We start from the raw sequence: 14,616 nt of genomic DNA, 5'->3' as shown, positions 1-14,616 counted from the left end.
GACCTGCAGTGGACAGAAAGGGTTAAGATATAGTTTAGACAAACATAAAAATCTATGTGGATACCAGTATAAAATAAGAAGTGAATAGTTATGATCAAAACGTCAGTATATATTGATCCACTGGGATTATATTTCAGTAACAACTAAAATGTGAAAAATCACTGAATTAAATACCATTTTTATATTCAAGTAGTGAATGAAAAGTTAAAATCACCCTTCTTCTAGAAAATGAATGAACTTCATCACCTGTGAAATTGAACAGTTTCTGTGAATCCGTGAACTTTGTTAATCACAGGGTTAAGAAGAGACAGATATTGTTCACTAGGTTGTTATTGTTTGTGTTCACTATACCAGTAAACAGATACATTAACCGTATATATTGTTCACTAGGTTGTTATTGTTTGTGTTCACTATACCAGTAAACAAATACATTAACCGTGTATATTGTTCACTAGGTTGTTATTGTTTGTGTTCACTATACAAGTAAACAGATACATTAACCGTATATATTGTTCACTAGGTTGTTATTGTTTGTGTTCACGTTTGTGTTTTCATATAGCAAAGCCAGAAAGGGCTATCACCTCAGCCCACTGAGGGGAATTGAACCCCTGGTTTGTGTTCACTATACAAGTAAACAGATACACTAACCATATAAATTGTTCACTAGGTTGTTATGTTTGTGTCCACTATACCAGTAAACAGATATATTAACTGTATATATTGTTCACTAGGTTGTTACTGTTCATGTTCACTATCCCAGTAAAGAGATACATTAACAATATATATTGTTCACTAGGTTGTTATTGTTCATGCTCACTATACCAGTAAACAGATACATTAACCGTGTATATTATTCACTAGGTTGTTACTGTTCATGTTCACTATCCCAGTTAAGAGATACATTAACCATTTATATTGTTCACTAGTTTGTTATTGTTCATGCTCACCATACCAGTAAACAGATACATTAACCGTATATATTATTCACCAGGTTGTTACTGTTCATGTTCACTATCCCAGTAAAGAGATACAACTGTATATATATTATTCACTAGGTTGTTATTGCTTGTGTTCACTATACAAGTAAACAGATACACTAACCGTGTATATTGTTCACTAGGTTGTTATTGTTTGTGTTCACTATACCAGTAAACAGATACACTAACCGTATATATTGTTCCCTAGGTCGTTATTGTTCATGTTCACTATACCAGTAAACAGATACATTAACCGTATATATTGTTCACAAGGTTGTTCTTGTTTGTGTCCACTATACCAGTAAACAAATACAAATGTATATACTGTTCAGTAAATTGTTCTTGTTTGTGTCCACTATACCAGTAAACAGGTACAACTGTATATAGTGTTCAGTAAATTGTTGTTGTTTGTGTCCACTATACCAGTAAACAAATACAAATGTATATACTGTTCAGTAAATTGTTCTTGTTTGTGTCCACTATACCAGTAAACAAATACAAATGTATATACTGTTCAGTAAATTGTTCTTGTTTGTGTCCACTATACCAGTAAACAGATACAACTGTATATAGTGTTCAGTAAATTGTTCTTGTTTGTGTCCACTATACCAGTAAACAAATACAACTGTATATATTGTTCAGTAAATTGTTCTTGTTTGTGTCCACTATACCAGTAAACAAATACAACTGTATATATTGTTCAGTAAATTGTTCTTGTTTGTGTCCACTATACCAGTAAACAAATACAACTGTATATAGTGTTCAGTAAATTGTTCTTGTTTGTGTCCACTATACCAGTAAACAAATACAACTGTATATAGTGTTCAGTAAATTGTTCTTGTTTGTGTCCACCTACCAGTAAACAAATACAACTGTATTTACTGTTCAGTAAATTGTTCTTGTTTGTGTCCACTATACCAGTAAACAAATACAACTGTATATATTGTTCAGTAAATTGTTGTTGTTTGTGTCCACTATACCAGTAAACAGATACAACTGTATATAGTGTTCAGTAAATTGTTCTTGTTTGTGTCCACTATACCAGTAAACAGATACAACTGTATATATTGTTGAGTAAATTGTTTTTGTTTCTGTTCACTATACCAGTAAACAGATACAACTGTATATATTGTTCAGTAAATTGTTCTTGTTTGTGTTCACTATACCAGTAAACAGATACAACTGTATATACTGTTCAGTAAATTGTTCTTGTTTGTGTCCACTATACCAGTAAACAAATACAACTGTATATATTGTTCAGTAAATTGTTCTTGTTTGTGTCCACTATACCAGTAAACAAATACAACTGTATATAGTGTTCAGTAAATTGTTCTTGTTTGTGTCCACTATACCAGTAAACAAATACAACTGTATATTGTTCAGTAAATTGTTCTTGTTTGTGTCCACTATACCAGTAAACAAATACAACTGTATATACTGTTCAGTAAATTGTTCTTGTTTGTGTCCACTATACCAGTAAACAAATACAACTGTATATAGTGTTCAGTAAATTGTTCTTGTTTGTGTCCACTATACCAGTAAACAAATACAACTGTATATATTGTTCAGTAAATTGTTCTTGTTTGTGTCCACTATACCAGTAAACAGATACAACTGTATATAGTGTTCAGTAAATTGTTGTTGTTTGTGTCCACTATACCAGTAAACAAATACAACTGTATATACTGTTCAGTAAATTGTTCTTGTTTGTGTTCACTATACCAGTAAACAGATACAACTGTATATATTGTTCAGTAAATTGTTCTTGTTTGTGTTCACTATACCAGTAAACAAATACAACTGTATATACTGTTCAGTAAATTGTTCTTGTTTGTGTCCACTATACCAGTAAACAGATACAACTGTATATACTGTTCAGTAAATTGGTCTTGTTTGTGTCCACTATACCAGTAAACAGATACAACTGTATATATTGTTCAGTAAATTGTTGTTGTTTGTGTCCACTATACCAGTAAACAGATCCACTATACCAGTGATACAACTGTATATATTGTTCAGTAAATTGTTCTTGTTTGTGTTCACTATACCAGTAAACAAATACAACTGTATATAGTGTTCAATAAATTGTTGTTTGTGTTCACTATACCAGTAAACAAATACAACTGTATATAGTGTTCAGTAAATTGTTGTTGTTTGTGTCCACTATACCAGTAAACAAATACATGTGTATTTACTGTTCAGTAAATTGGTCTTGTTTGTGTCCACTATACCAGTAAACAAATACAACTGTATATAGTGTTCAGTAAATTGGTCTTGTTTGTGTCCACTATACCAGTAAACAAATACAACTGTATATAGTGTTCAGTAAATTGATCTTGTTTGTGTCCACTATACCAGTAAACAAATACAACTGTATATATTGTTCGGTAATTTGTTCTTGTTTGTGTCCACTATACCAGTAAACAGATACAACTGTATATATTGTTCAGTAAATTGTTCTTGTTTGTGACCACTATACCAGTAAACAAATACAACTGTATATACTGTTTAGTAAATTGGTCTTGTTTGTGTCCACTATACCAGTAAACAGATACATCTGTATATAGTGTTCAGTAAATTGTTCTTGTTTGTGTCCACTATACCAGTAAACAAATACAACTGTATATATTGTTCAGTAAATTGTTCTTGTTTGTGTCCACTATACCAGTAAACAAATACAACTGTATATATTGTTCAGTAAATTGTTGTTCTTAGTGTCCACTATACCAGTAAACAGATACAACTGTATATATTGTTCAGTAAATTGTTCTTGTTTGTGTCCACTATACCAGTAAACAAATACAACTGTGTATATACTGTTCAGTAAATTGTTCTTGTTTGTGTCCACTATACCAGTAAACAAATACAACTGTATATAGTGTTCAGTAAATTGTTCTTGTTTGTGTCCACTATACCAGTAAACAAATACAACTGTATATAGTGTTCAGTAAATTGTTCTTGTTTGTGTCCACTATACCAGTAAACAGATACAACTGTATATATTGTTCAGTAAATTGTTCTTGTTTGTGTTCACTATACCAGTAAACAGATACAAATGTTTATACTGTTCAGTAAATTGTTCTTGTTTGTGTCCACTATACCAGTAAACAGATACAACTGTATATACTGTTCAGTAAATTGTTCTTGTTTGTGTCCACTATACCAGTAAACAGATACAACTGTATATAGTGTTCAGTAAATTGTTCTTGTTTGTGTCCACTATACCAGTAAACAGATACAACTGTATATATTGTTCAGTAAATTGTTCTTGTTTGTGTTCACTATACCAGTAAACAAATACAACTGTATATAGTGTTCAGTAAATTGTTCTTGTTTGTGTCCACTATACCAGTAAACAAATACAACTGTATATAGTGTTCAGTAAATTGTTCTTGTTTGTGTCCACTATACCAGTAAACAAATACAACTGTATATACTGTTCAGTAAATTGTTCTTGTTTGTGTCCACTATACCAGTAAACAAATACAACTGTATATATTGTTCAGTAAATTGTTCTTGTTTGTGTCCACTATACCAGTAAACAGATACAACTGTATATATTGTTCAGTAAATTTCTTGTTTGTGTCCACTATACCAGTATACAACTGTATATATTGTTCAGTAAATTGTTCTTGTTTGTGTCCACTATACCAGTAAACAAATACAACTGTATATATTGTTCAGTAAATTGTTCTTGTTTGTGTCCACTATACCAGTAAACAGATACAACTGTATATAGTGTTCAGTAAATTGTTCTTGTTTGTGTCCACTATACCAGTAAACAAATACAACTGTATATATTGTTCAGTAAATTGTTCTTGTTTGTGTCCACTATACCAGTAAACAAATACAACTGTATATAGTGTTCAGTAAATTGTTCTTGTTTGTGTCCACCTACCAGTAAACAAATACAACTGTATCTATTGTTAAGTAAATTGTTCTTGTTTGTGTCCACTATACCAGTAAACAAATACAACTGTATATACTGTTCAGTAAATTGTTCTTGTTTGTGTCCACTATACCAGTAAACAAATACAACTGTATATATTGTTCAGTAAATTGTTCTTGTTTTGTGTCCACTATACCAGTAAACAGATACAACTGTATATAGTGTTCAGTAAATTGTTGTTGTTTGTGTCCACTATACCAGTAAACAAATACAACTGTATATACTGTTCAGTAAATTGTTCTTGTTTGTGTCCACTATACCAGTAAACAGATACAACTGTATATATTGTTCAGTAAATTGTTCTTGTTTGTGTTCACTATACCAGTAAACAGATACAACTGTATATATTGTTCAGTAAATTGTTCTTGTTTGTGTTCACTATAGCAGTGAACAGACACAACTGTATATACTGTTCAGTAAATTGTTCTTGTTTGTGTCCACTATACCAGTAAACAGATACAACTGTATATACTGTTCAGTAAATTGGTCTTGTTTGTGTCCACTATACCAGTAAACAGGTACAACAGTATATATTGTTCAGTAAATTGTTGTTTTGTGTCCACTATACCAGTAAACAGATACAACTGTATATATTGTTCAGTAAATTGGTCTTGTTTGTGTCCACTATACCAGTAAACAAATACAACTGTATATAGTGTTCAGTAAATTGTTCTTGTTTGTGTCCACTATACCAGTAAACAAATACAACTGTATATAGTGTTCAGTAAATTGTTCTTGTTTGTGTCCACTATACCAGTAAACAAATACAACTGTATATAGTGTTCAGTAAATTGTTCTTGTTTGTGTCCACTATACCAGTAAACAAATACAACTGTATATAGTGTTCAGTAAATTGTTCTTGTTTGTGTCCACTATACCAGTAAACAAATACAACTGTATATATTGTTCAGTAAATTGTTCTTGTTTGTGTCCACTATACCAGTAAACAAATACAACTGTATATATTGTTCAGTAAATTGTTCTTGTTTGTGTCCACTATACCAGTAAACAGATACAACTGTATATATTGTTCAGTAAATTGTTCTTGTTTGTGTCCACTATACCAGTAAACAAATACAACTGTATATAGTGTTCAGTAAATTGTTGTTGTTTTGTCCACTATACCAGTAAACAAATACAACTGTATTTACTGTTCAGTAAATTGTTCTTGTTTGTGTCCACTATACCAGTAAACAAATACAACTGTATATAGTGTTCAGTAAATTGTTCTTGTTTGTGTCCACTATACCAGTAAACAAATACAACTGTATATATTGTTCAGTAAATTGTTCTTGTTTGTGTCCACTATACCAGTAAACAAATACAACTGTATATATTGTTCAGTAAATTGTTCTTGTTTGTGTCCACTATACCAGTAAACAGATACAACTGTATATATTGTTCAGTAAATTGTTCTTGTTTGTGTCCACTATACCAGTAAACAGATACAACTGTATATATTGTTCAGTAAATTGTTCTTGTTTGTGTCCACTATACCAGTAAACAAATACAACTGTATATACTGTTCAGTAAATTGTTCTTGTTTGTGTCCACTATACCAGTAAACAAATACAACTGTATATAGTGTTCAGTAAATTGTTCTTGTTTGTGTCCACTATACCAGTAAACAAATACAACTGTATATATTGTTCAGTAAATTGTTCTTGTTTGTGTCCACTATACCAGTAAACAGATACAACTGTATATATTGTTCAGTAAATTGTTCTTGTTTGTGTCCACTATACCAGTAAACAGATACAACTGTATATATTGTTCAGTAAATTGTTCTTGTTTGTGTCCACTATACCAGTAAACAGATACAACTGTATATATTGTTCAGTAAATTGTTCTTGTTTGTGTCCACTATACCAGTAAACAAATACAACTGTATATATTGTTCAGTAAATTGTTCTTGTTTGTGTCCACTATACCAGTAAACAGATACAACTGTATATAGTGTTCAGTAAATTGTTCTTGTTTGTGTCCACTATACCAGTAAACAAATACAACTGTATATATTGTTCAGTAAATTGTTCTTGTTTGTGTCCACTATACCAGTAAACAAATACAACTGTATATAGTGTTCAGTAAATTGTTCTTGTTTGTGTCCACTATACCAGTAAACAAATACAACTGTATATATTGTTCAGTAAATTGTTCTTGTTTGTGTTCCACTATACCAGTAAACAAATACAACTGTATATATTGTTCAGTAAATTGTTCTTGTTTGTGTCCACTATACCAGTAAACAGATACAACTGTATATATTGTTCAGTAAATTGTTCTTGTTTGTGTCCACTATACCAGTAAACAGATACAACTGTATATATTGTTCAGTAAATTGTTCTTGTTTGTGTCCACTATACCAGTAAACAGATACAACTGTATATATTGTTCAGTAAATTGTTCTTGTTTGTGTCCACTATATACAACTGTATATATTGTTCAGTAAATTGTTCTTGTTTGTGTCCACTATACCAGTAAACAAATACAACTGTATATAGTGTTCAGTAAATTGTTCTTGTTTGTGTTCACTATACCAGTAAACAAATACAACTGTATATAGTGTTCAGTAAATTGTTGTTGTTTGTGTCCACTATACCAGTAAATTGTTGTTGTTTGTGTCCACTATACCAGTAAACAAATACAACTGTATATACTGTTCAGTAAATTGTTCTTGTTTGTGTCCACTATACCAGTAAACAAATACAACTGTATATAGTGTTCAGTAAATTGGTCTTGTTTGTGTCCACTATACCAGTAAACAAATACAACTGTATATAGTGTTCAGTAAATTGTTCTTGTTTGTGTCCACTATACCAGTAAACAAATACAACTGTATATATTGTTCAGTAAATTGTTCTTGTTTGTGTCCACTATACCAGTAAACAGATACAACTGTATATATTGTTCAGTAAATTGTTCTTGTTTGTGTCCACTATACCAGTAAACAAATACAACTGTATATATTGTTCAGTAAATTGTTCTTGTTTGTGTCCACTATACCAGTAAACAAATACAACTGTATATAGTGTTCAGTAAATTGTTCTTGTTTGTGTCCACTATACCAGTAAACAAATACAACTGTATATATTGTTCAGTAAATTGTTCTTGTTTGTGTCCACTATACCAGTAAACAGATACAACTGTATATAGTGTTCAGTAAATTGTTCTTGTTTGTGTCCACTATACCAGTAAACAAATACAACTGTATATATTGTTCAGTAAATTGTTCTTGTTTGTGTCCACTATACCAGTAAACAAATACAACTGTATATAGTGTTCAGTAAATTGTTCTTGTTTGTGTCCACTATACCAGTAAACAAATACAACTGTATATATTGTTCAGTAAATTGTTCTTGTTTGTGTCCACTATACCAGTAAACAAATACAACTGTATATAGTGTTCAGTAAATTGTTCTTGTTTGTGTCCACTATACCAGTAAACAAATACAACTGTATATACTGTTCAGTAAATTGTTCTTGTTTGTGTCCACTATACCAGTAAACAAATACAACTGTATATATTGTTCAGTAAATTGTTGTTGTTTGTGTCCACTATACCAGTAAACAGATACAACTGTATATATTGTTCAGTAAATTGTTCTTGTTTGTGTCCACTATACCAGTAAACAAATACAACTGTATATAGTGTTCAGTAAATTGTTCTTGTTTGTGTTCACTATACCAGTAAACAAATACAACTGTATATAGTGTTCAGTAAATTGTTGTTGTTTGTGTCCACTATACCAGTAAACAAATACAACTGTATATACTGTTCAGTAAATTGGTCTTGTTTGTGTCCACTATACCAGTAAACAAATACAACTGTATATAGTGTTCAGTAAATTGTTCTTGTTTGTGTCCACTATACCAGTAAACAAATACAACTGTATATAGTGTTCAGTAAATTGTTCTTGTTTGTGTCCACTATACCAGTAAACAAATACAACTGTATATATTGTTCAGTAAATTGTTCTTGTTTGTGTCCACTATACCAGTAAACAAATACAACTGTATATATTGTTCAGTAAATTGTTCTTGTTTGTGTCCACTATACCAGTAAACAAATACAACTGTATATAGTGTTCAGTAAATTGTTCTTGTTTGTGTCCACTATACCAGTAAACAAATACAACTGTATATATTGTTCAGTAAATTGTTCTTGTTTGTGTCCACTATACCAGTAAACAAATACAACTGTATATAGTGTTCAGTAAATTGTTCTTGTTTGTGTCCACTATACCAGTAAACAAATACAACTGTATATATTGTTCAGTAAATTGTTCTTGTTTGTGTCCACTATACCAGTAAACAGATACAACTGTATATAGTGTTCAGTAAATTGTTCTTGTTTGTGTCCACTATACCAGTAAACAAATACAACTGTATATATTGTTCAGTAAATTGTTCTTGTTTGTGTCCACTATACCAGTAAACAAATACAACTGTATATATTGTTCAGTAAATTGTTCTTGTTTGTGTCCACTATACCAGTAAACAGATACAACTGTATATACTGTTCAGTAAATTGTTCTTGTTTGTGTCCACTATACCAGTAAACAGATACAACTGTATCATATTGTTCTTGTTTTGTTCAGTAAATACAACTTGTAAATTGTTTTGTTTGTGTCCACTATACCAGTAAACAGATACAACTGTATATATTGTTCAGTAAATTGTTCTTGTTTGTGTCCACTATACCAGTAAACAAATACAACTGTATATAGTGTTCAGTAAATTGTTCTTGTTTGTGTCCACTATACCAGTAAACAAATACAACTGTATATAGTGTTCAGTAAATTGTTCTTGTTTGTGTCCACTATACCAGTAAACAAATACAACTGTATATACTGTTCAGTAAATTGTTCTTGTTTGTGTCCACTATACCAGTAAACAAATACAACTGTATATAGTGTTCAGTAAATTGTTCTTGTTTGTGTCCACTATACCAGTAAACAAATACAACTGTATATAGTGTTCAGTAAATTGTTCTTGTTTGTGTCCACTATACCAGTAAACAAATACAACTGTATATATTGTTCAGTAAATTGTTCTTGTTTGTGTCCACTATACCAGTAAACAGATACAACTGTATATATTGTTCAGTAAATTGTTCTTGTTTGTGTCCACTATACCAGTAAACAAATACAACTGTATATACTGTTCAGTAAATTGTTCTTGTTTGTGTCCACTATACCAGTAAACAGATACAACTGTATATTGTTCAGTAAATTGTTGTTTGTGTCCACTATACCAGTAAACAAATACAACTGTATATAGTGTTCAGTAAATTGTTCTTGTTTGTGTCCACTATACCAGTAAACAAATACAACTGTATATATTGTTCAGTAAATTGTTCTTGTTTGTGTCCACTATACCAGTAAACAAATACAACTGTATATAGTGTTCAGTAAATTGTTCTTGTTTGTGTCCACTATACCAGTAAACAAATACAACTGTATATACTGTTCAGTAAATTGTTCTTGTTTGTGTCCACTATACCAGTAAACAAATACAACTGTATATATTGTTCAGTAAATTGTTCTTGTTTGTGTCCACTATACCAGTAAACAAATACAACTGTATATAGTGTTCAGTAAATTGTTCTTGTTTGTGTCCACTATACCAGTAAACAGATACAACTGTATATATTGTTCAGTAAATTGTTCTTGTTTGTGTCCACTATACCAGTAAACAGATACAACTGTATATATTGTTCAGTAAATTGTTCTTGTTTGTGTTCACTATACCAGTAAACAAATACAACTGTATATACTGTTCAGTAAATTGTTCTTGTTTGTGTCCACTATACCAGTAAACAAATACAACTGTATATAGTGTTCAGTAAATTGTTCAGTAAATTTCTTGTTTGTGTCCACTATACCAGTAAACAAATACAACTGTATATACTGTTCAGTAAATTGTTCTTGTTTGTGTCCACTATACCAGTAAACAAATACAACTGTATATAGTGTTCAGTAAATTGTTCTTGTTTGTGTCCACTATACCAGTAAACAAATACAACTGTATATATTGTTCAGTAAATTGTTCTTGTTTGTGTCCACTATACCAGTAAACAAATACAACTGTATATACTGTTCAGTAAATTGTTCTTGTTTGTGTCCACTATACCAGTAAACAAATACAACTGTATATACTGTTCAGTAAATTGGTCTTGTTTGTGTCCACTATACCAGTAAACAAATACAACTGTATATAGTGTTCAGTAAATTGTTCTTGTTTGTGTCCACTATACCAGTAAACAAATACAACTGTATATATTGTTCAGTAAATTGTTCTTGTTTGTGTCCACTATACCAGTAAACAAATACAACTGTATATAGTGTTCAGTAAATTGTTCTTGTTTGTGTCCACTATACCAGTAAACAAATACAACTGTATATATTGTTCAGTAAATTGTTCTTGTTTGTGTCCACTATACCAGTAAACAGATACAACTGTATATACTGTTCAGTAAATTGTTCTTGTTTGTGTCCACTATACCAGTAAACAAATACAACTGTATATACTGTTCAGTAAATTGTTCTTGTTTGTGTCCACTATACCAGTAAACAAATACAACTGTATATAGTGTTCAGTAAATTGTTGTTGTTTGTGTCCACTATACCAGTAAACAAATACAACTGTATATAGTGTTCAGTAAATTGTTCTTGTTTGTGTCCACTATACCAGTAAACAAATACAACTGTATATATTGTTCAGTAAATTGTTCTTGTTTGTGTCCACTATACCAGTAAACAAATACAACTGTATATATGTTCAGTAAATTGTTCTTGTTTGTGTCCACTATACCAGTAAACAAATACAACTGTATATACTGTTCAGTAAATTGTTTGTTCCACTATTGTGTCTGTTCACTTGTTTGTGTCCACTATACCAGTAAACAGATACAACTGTATAGTATTGTTCTTGTTTGTGTCCACTATACCAGTTACAAGTAAATTGTTCAGTAAATTGTTTTGTGTCCACTATACCAGTAAACAAATACAACTGTATATATTGTTCAGTAAATTGTTCTTGTTTGTGTTCACTATACCAGTAAACAAATACAACTGTATATAGTGTTCAGTAAATTGTTGTTGTTTGTGTCCACTATACCAGTAAACAAATACAACTGTATATAGTGTTCAGTAAATTGTTCTTGTTTGTGTCCACTATACCAGTAAACAAATACAACTGTATATACTGTTCAGTAAATTGTTCTTGTTTGTGTCCACTATACCAGTAAACAAATACAACTGTATATAGTGTTCAGTAAATTGTTCTTGTTTGTGTCCACTATACCAGTAAACAAATACAACTGTATATATTGTTCAGTAAATTGTTCTTGTTTGTGTCCACTATACCAGTAAACAGATACAACTGTATATATTGTTCAGTAAATTGTTCTTGTTTGTGTCCACTATACCAGTAAACAAATACAACTGTATATATTGTTCAGTAAATTGTTCTTGTTTGTGTCCACTATACCAGTAAACAGATACAACTGTATATAGTGTTCAGTAAATTGTTCTTGTTTGTGTCCACTATACCAGTAAACAAATACAACTGTATATATTGTTCAGTAAATTGTTCTTGTTTGTGTCCACTATACCAGTAAACAAATACAACTGTATATAGTGTTCAGTAAATTGTTCTTGTTTGTGTCCACTATACCAGTAAACAAATACAACTGTATATAGTGTTCAGTAAATTGTTCTTGTTTGTGTCCACTATACCAGTAAACAAATACAACTGTATATACTGTTCAGTAAATTGTTCTTGTTTGTGTCCACTATACCAGTAAACAAATACAACTGTATATATTGTTCAGTAAATTGTTCTTGTTTGTGTCCACTATACCAGTAAACAAATACAACTGTATATATTGTTCAGTAAATTGTTCTTGTTTGTGTCCACTATACCAGTAAACAAATACAACTGTATATATTGTTCAGTAAATTGTTCTTGTTTGTGTCCACTATACCAGTAAACAAATACAACTGTATATAGTGTTCAGTAAATTGTTCTTGTTTGTGTCCACTATACCAGTAAATTGTATATACTGTTCAGTAAATTGTTCTTGTTTGTGTCCACTATACCAGTAAACAAATACAACTGTACTGTATATTGTTCAGTAAATTGTTCTTGTTTGTGTCCACTATACCAGTAAACAAATACAACTGTATATAGTGTTCAGTAAATTGTTCTTGTTTGTGTCCACTATACCAGTAAACAAATACAACTGTATATATTGTTCAGTAAATTGTTCTTGTTTGTGTCCACTATACCAGTAAACAAATACAACTGTATATATTGTTCTTGTTTGTGTTCAGTAAATTGTTCTTGTTTGTGTCCACTATACCAGTAAACAAATACAACTGTATATACTGTTCAGTAAATTGTTCTTGTTTGTGTCCACTATACCAGTAAACTGTTCATAAATTGTTCTTGTTTGTGTCCACTATGTATATATTGTTCAGTAAATTGTTCTTGTTTGTGTCCACTATACCAGTAAACAAATACAACTGTATATAGTGTTCAGTAAATTGTTCTTGTTTGTGTCCACTATACCAGTAAACAGATACAACTGTATATATTGTTCAGTAAATTGTTCTTGTTTGTGTTCACTATACCAGTAAACAGATACAACTGTATATATTGTTCAGTAAATTGTTCTTGTTTGTGTCCACTATACCAGTAAACAGATACAACTGTATATATTGTTCAGTAAATTGTTCTTGTTTGTGTCCACTATACCAGTAAACAGATACAACTGTATATATTGTTCAGTAAATTGTTCTTGTTTGTGTCCACTATACCAGTAAACAGATACAACTGTATATATTGTTCAGTAAATTGTTCTTGTTTGTGTCCACTATACCAGTAAACAAATACAACTGTATATAGTGTTCAGTAAATTGTTGTTTGTGTCCACTATACCAGTAAACAAATACAACTGTATATAGTGTTCAGTAAATTGTTGTTGTTTGTGTCCACTATACCAGTAAACAAATACAACTGTATATACTGTTCAGTAAATTGGTCTTGTTTGTGTCCACTATACCAGTAAACAAATACAACTGTATATAGTGTTCAGTAAATTGTTCTTGTTTGTGTCCACTATACCAGTAAACAAATACAACTGTATATATTGTTCAGTAAATTGTTCTTCTTTGTGTCCACTATACCAGTAAACAGATACAACTGTATATATTGTTCAGTAAATTGTTCTTGTTTGTGACCACTATACCAGTAAACAAATACAACTGTTTATACTGTTTAGTAAATTGGTCTTGTTTGTGTCCACTATACCAGTAAACAGATACAACTGTATATAGTGTTCAGTAAATTGGTCTTGTTTGTGTCCACTATTCCAGTAAACAAATACAACTGTATATATTGTTCGGTAATTTGTTCTTGTTTGTGTCCACTATACCAGTAAACAAATACAACTGTATATAGTGTTCAGTAAATTGTTCTTGTTTGTGTCCACTATACCAGTAAACAAATACAACTGTATATATTGTTAAGTAAATTGTTCTTGTTTGTGTCCACTATACCAGTAAACAAATACAACTGTATATACTGTTCAGTAAATTGTTCTTGTTTGTGTCCACTATACCAGTAAACAAATACAACTGTATTTACTGTTCACTAAATTGTTCTTGTTTGTGTTCACTATAT

This window comes from Tachypleus tridentatus, chromosome 8, assembly GCF_004210375.1.
Source record: "Tachypleus tridentatus isolate NWPU-2018 chromosome 8, ASM421037v1, whole genome shotgun sequence".
Taxonomy (NCBI): Eukaryota; Metazoa; Arthropoda; class Merostomata; order Xiphosura; family Limulidae; genus Tachypleus; species Tachypleus tridentatus.
The sequence above is the reverse complement of the archived record's forward strand: the minus strand, read 5'-3'. Positions refer to the sequence as shown.